The sequence below is a fragment of the Mya arenaria genome, chromosome 14 (genome assembly GCF_026914265.1).
Source record: "Mya arenaria isolate MELC-2E11 chromosome 14, ASM2691426v1".
NCBI lineage: Eukaryota > Metazoa > Mollusca > Bivalvia > Myida > Myidae > Mya > Mya arenaria.
In genome coordinates, this window is record NC_069135.1 from 17,851 (window position 1) to 24,484 (window position 6,634).

Consider the following 6,634-nt stretch of genomic DNA (forward strand, 5'->3'; position numbering starts at 1 on the left):
AACATGGGTAAACTTCATCTTGTTGTGCAGCCTACAAGACCAAAGGGCCATTAACTTTTAAGAAGATGATGAATTCACGTATCTTCCTCGTTGAAACTTTTTCAGATCAATTTTCAGTAGATCGCAGTTCAAGGACAATTCACATTGTTCACACATTACTCGATTTTTAAACAATATTCGTTTCAAAAGAGCATTTTTAGGATATAAAAAGTTGAATTATAACCATTGTAACCAATTATAAAGGGGCAATAATACATGTAAGGAAAACAAGTGATATAAGCACAAAACAAAATAATTTTGAAATAATTGAGAAGGAAGCTTGTTAGCTTATACTTTGCCTAACTTCTGTCACTCTTTTAAGCTGCTTGTAATGGTGTATTTGTTGACACTATTTGAAGATTGATGTTATCGTTATAATTTGATTGATTAGACGAAAGGTGAAGGACAGATATTTGAAGTAATAGGTGGTATAGAACGTTTGAAGTATGAATGCAAGTAACCAAAGAGAGAGCAATGTAAAGGGCAGGAAGAGTGGGGTTGGCAGAGATAGGTCAGGTCAGTTGTAGGGTCAAGGTTGATCTGAGTTATCCTAAGGAGATCAAAAGCGTTTGTTTAAGTTTGCGAATGTAGTGCTGAACGTGACTGAATATCGTTGAGTTGGTCAGCCCCACGGCGTTTTTTCATCCAAACATTAGTATTTGAAGGTCTATTAGCAGACAATTGCTCGAATAGGTGATGCCATTGTGCATGCTATAGGGTACAAATAAAGAAGAAATGGTAGGTTGCGGAAGATTATTTACTCGATTAACTTCAATAATTGTGTATTTTAGATGTAAATTAATCGAACCTATGCGTTTAGGTATTAGAATGTTAGGCATTCTGTGATAACAAATATACAATTAAATATTGTATGCGTTTTTAACGATTATTCGCTTATCGTTCACATTTGGTTTCTAAATTAATAAATTAATATGAAATATATCAGATTTTAGAATAAACCTGGCCTATAATTTGACAACCCATTTAGTTTGTCACAAGGCAGATATTACTTTTATTATATACAAATAGTAAAACAAAAACAGTTTACCATTTGTACTGAAATAGTAGATATTTTGAGATGTTTCTCGAACAAAAAAAAAACTACTATGGTTTTCTGAATTTCACATTATTTAAAACAATTCACGTATAACACTCCAAAACATTGACACAACGGGACGTTGAACAGTCGACAGTTTTCCACGTCATTGCAATTAATATATAAAGGATTATTTTTCAATTTCAAAGTTTATAAATTTAAAAGTTGTATAAAGATTGTGCAATGTCTTTAGTCTGAACTGTTCGATTTTATTACCCACAATGGTCTTATGAACAATATAATACAAGGCCTTTTAGCAAATATGCTTGCGTAGCCGTTTATGCCAATAACTAAGGATCTATGGCCTTTCAAAAAAACGCCTTATCTTTAGATATTCCATAGTCTAGCATTTGATTTATTTGCTCTGACTTTGAGACGTTTGTTTTGGGATGTTTTTAGAAGTTTTGTTTTGACTTAAACATTTTAGATACATTCAATCTAAGAGTCTCTATCCAAATGTTAGAAATGGTTTAATTTAAAATGATTACATCTGCTATCCTTATTTGTTGATCTCATTAAGAATAAAATTCACGTCTGTTTTACCCGAATTCGATAGAACTTCTTTTATGTAAAGTATGTTGGAATCAATTCAGTTATTAAAAAGGAGGCTTTTTCACGATCAATTAAGATTCCCATATGATTAATTTTATTATATTGTGGTAGTTGTTGGTCGTTTTGTTTGATTAAAAGTCGCTTGTTCCATCTGATACCATATTTAAAACAAATATTAATAGTTGGTATGAAATGTGTGCTTTGTCTATGGCGATGAAATATAAAACTAACACGAGGAAAAAATTACATTTTGATGTAAGCGTTATAAACATATATAATTTTTAAAAGAAGATAGGCCTCAATCAGCAGGATTTGACTTTTAAAAAAATCCCCTAAATCGTAATCAAAGTTCTTCTTCCGACGGATAATGACTGCAAGTCGTTAAATTATCTACCATTAGGAAACCTATGGTTAAATTATATCGTGTCCAGTTGTGTGCAAGTCTTGCAATTAACCATTGCCTTACGTAAATTGTCTCGCGAACTATGAATTAAGACGTGATCTGTGTTAATATCAATTTGAATGGTTTCCTGCCGAATTTCCATAGTCTAGCATTTTAATTCAATTTAAAGTTGGGCTAGGCAACACTGAAGGATATCTGTGCTGAAGTCAAAATTCCTTACACATTCAATTGAGCCATCTCAAACATTCGATTATTAAACTTCAATATATTATGCATAAGCTTGTCACCCAGTACTGAAATATTTAAGAAAAAAGGAATATGAGATTTATATTCCACTTATATTAGTGGTCAATAATGCTTAAACTGTGAATGAACGTACTGCGGAAATGATTTGATACTTATCTTGCATGTTTTGATGTGAGCGTGATTAAAATTAAGAATTAAGAAAAATGTTGCTGGAAATATATTTGATTGTTACAACTTGGTTTCATTTTTTCATTTGAGCTGTACATGTGTCCTTTTCAATAATGACGTATAACCGTAAAAAGAACTGGTGTCATCGATTAAATTTCATTCAATTTCCGTAGAAAACGATATGACGTGATATAGATACTCTCTAGCCTTTATCGTGGCGTGATCACGTGCTCCGAAAAGTCCTCGATATCTTGCGGGCTTCCCTTGTTATAAGTTATCACCAGCTCCGGATCCATCTCCTGGATCGCGTGGGCGAATCACTTTTATATGCTTGTATATGGCTTATTAATTTCGTTTCGTAACATAAATTTTGTCCGGTATGTGATACTTGCACGTGAATGCTGTCTTATAAAACGTTATTCATATAAACTAGTAAATAAATGAGAAGAAAGCTTATGGCCAATTTATTTTTACCCCTTATAAGATTGATTTATTATTATTACAAAACGCAAAAGCAAAACAATAAATACAAATGGTCTACAATCTTTTAAATAACGATGCTTCAAGTCAAGGTTATGGTTGAAATATCTCAAGCCGGTACTGTCAATATATATATTATATCCTATTAAGTATATTAAAATATCGAAATATCTCAGATATTTTCGATTTTCTATCAGAAAAGCAAAAAAGCTGATTCTCCGAAAAGAGGAATTAAACGTACATTCCTTCTTAATATGATTTTTAAAACTGACAGAAGTTTAATGTGTAACTACTTAAGTAATTGGGATAATACAATAATTATTAATCCCCCACCATGGGGTGGGGAGGGGATTATAGGAATGCACTTCGTCCATCTGTCAGTCTGTCTGTCCGTCCGTATGTCCGTCTCTCTGTCTGTTCGTAACATTTCGTTTCCGGGCTATGTCTTACTTATGCATTGATGGATTACCATATTACTTGGTACAAATGTTGTCCGCATTGAGACGATGTGCAGTGACCATGACCGGGGTCCTTTCCTCAAATTTCAACATCACACGAGACATTAAAACGTCAGAGTACACATACTCGTGGCCACGTTATAACTTACTTATGCATTGATGGATTACCATATTACTTGGTACAAATAATATCCTTATTGAGACAATGTGCAGTGTTCTTCACCCGGGTCCATACATCAAAGGTCAAGGTCACACAAGACATTTAACGGTCAGAGTAAACATGCTCGTGTCCGCGCTATACCTTACTAATGCATTGATGGATTACCATATTACTTGGTAAAAATGTTGTCCGCATTGAGACGATGTGCAGTGACCTTGACCCGGATCCATACCTCAAAGGTCAAGGTCACACAAGATAATTGAAGGTCAGAGAACACATGCTCGTGTCCGCGCTATAACTTACTTATGCATTGATAAATTACCATATTACTTTATCGAACATACTTAAGGCTTGCTATTTCATCGATGTTATAAATCAAGGACTCATTTGCCTTCTTTTTTTAGCCAAAATAGCCTTGACATTGATCTTACCTACACTACACACAATATATATAACTTTAACAACTATCCTTTTATAATATGTTCATATATCCAAGAATATTTAGGTTGCCGATCAAACAACTTGCATTTCCTATATTCCCACTCTTGACCAGTGGTTGTGTACAATTTTGGTCAGATTCAAGGTACCAGTCAGGTTGCGAGAAAAACAAAAAATACTAAAAAACAACGGCGGGGGATTTAGCCGTCCTTTGGAATGCCTTGTTTTACAAAATAAAACACAATAAAAACCGATGTCTTATAAAATATGTCGATGCTACGGTGTAATTTAAATAAATAAAAACCAATGTATTTGCAGCCATAAAGCATAATTGGTTTCTATTTAAAATCATATCATTGAATATTCTTGATTTTGCTGAGAGTATCAATGAAGATATATTTGCTTTAACAACGTGTGTCTGCTTAAAACAAATATTATATACCAAAATAGCATTGTCCTTTAAAAAAAGATTTTGATTTCTTTTGTCAAAGCAGAACTTTGCCGTATGTTTTTAATCCTGTTTTTGATATTGAACACATTTGTGGAATGCCGTCTACTCCTTTCATCGCGGAACACAAACTGATTTCTACTACTTCTACTTGTCTTGGAGTTACTTGTAGCCGTGCATGTCGTGTCAATTACGGCCTCCCTTATACGCCGTAGACCACTTATCAGGGAATAGTTCGCCATCGTATTTGCAAGTGTACGTCAGTCCTCTGTGCTAGAACTAGAACTTTTCGGAGTGCTTGGTGTGGATAGATCGGCCGATGTGTTGTTACTGTTCATCATGATAAGTGCATGTGGTGGTTCTTGTTGCGGCTTTATGGATGAAAACTCCTCGTAAAAGTACCGTTCAACCTTTTAGTCTTCTCATCAATTACATTTTTCGTCGTTAACAAACTTAAACGCACTATTTTTTTGCATACTCAGTATCGCACATAGACGACGGAACACTCCTCTTCCCACCAAAGAAGAAGTGCTGCCATCCAATAATGTGTACAATCCACATAGAAGATAAACACCAAACTCCCGTTATCATTAGAACGGCTCTCTTCTTTGTACGTTTCCTTAAGTATTTCAAAGGAGAGGTTACGGACCAGTATCGATCAAGACTAAGAATAAAGAGGTTCAGGATTGAGGCTGTGCTAGCCGTGTAGTCGATACCTATCCAGATCTGGCAGACGGCAGTACCAAACAGCCACTCATCGGTGAAGATGTATACGGTGCTGATTGGCATCACGACCAGCCCAACAATCAGGTCTGCGATTGCCAGGGACACGATAAACATATTGCTAAACTGAAAATGGACAAAGCACATGAAAACGAGGACGAGTATATTAATTACAGGACTCATTCATTTACCTGTATACCATTTTTACTTAACTTATGAAACATATCGTTTTATTACGTTTCTCCTATGATGAATAAAACCAAACAGACACAACAATAATGAAAAGGTTTGGTTTCTTTGACGAGAGATGATTTCATTAGTTCCATTCACCCTTACACAACTAACCTCTAAGAACAATCTTGAAGCCAGTTAATTGCCTAAACACTATTACAAACACCGTTCCCATTGTAATGCTATATACCATATAACATTGTTTGCACACACACACAACCTTCTTTGTAGGAGAGGAGTGTCTAACATTTTACAAATAAATACAGGACAAATATGATCTTAAATTGGCCATATACACTTCGTGCTTGACAGGCGTAATAAAATACTGGAAGAATGACGACAGACGGGTTTGTCTATATGGCAGTTTTATGAAATCAACGAATTCTCATTTCTATGTTAATCTAGAGGAATATATTTCCCCAATAAAATGCTTTACGTAAGTAGCTTATTCAAAGGAAACTGCATTAACAAAAATTATTAGAGTATTGATATTTATGATGCATTATGAACAGATCAATAAATACATTCAAATCATATTTTGTTGTTGTTACTTCATATGAGTAAACAGAGTTTGGTCGTCGTTCAATCAGTGCATGTTTAACTTCTAATTTAGAAGGGACTAGCAATGACAAGTTCGAGCTAGGATGGAAGACGTGAGTAATAAACCAATGATGAGGGATTTGCCATTTATTTTATAGCGAATACTATTTACTAAATACAGGTTTGCCGATGTATTTACGACTAGCAGACAAAACAATCGCAAGTATAACAGCAAGGCGCCAAAAAGAGAGAAGTGTTGACATTGCACTGTTTTAAAACACCTATTCCCTAATATAACCATAAATGTGGTTGTTTGACGTCTAATAATTGGAAAAGATGAGACATTCAAATACACGCCAGTGACACGTCATAACGTTGTTCACAACTGCAAAGCGTACATGATGTCTTTTATTGATTTGATTTCAATTTGTATGGATTTAAGATCTGAAACAAAACACCAGTTATTAACCACATGTCTCAATATGTTATATATGTAAAATAGGGATTTTGGCGCAGCTGTATTCCTCGAGACGGAAAACATGGATCGATATGTTATCATCAAAACCTGAAGTTCATGTTGCGAACTAGGCCCAAAAAGCTGCGACGAAAATAAATAAAAGTAATTACATTATGCGTACTCAGAATTTGAACT

At 34.5% G+C, this 6,634-nt stretch overlaps 1 pseudogene; it reads right to left on the reverse strand.

Annotated features, from left to right (window-relative positions):
• Nucleotides 1-4,499: 4,499 nt before the first annotated feature.
• On the reverse strand, nucleotides 4,500-5,328 carry LOC128217376 (histamine H1 receptor-like; annotated as a pseudogene).
• Nucleotides 5,329-6,634: the final 1,306 nt, after the last annotated feature.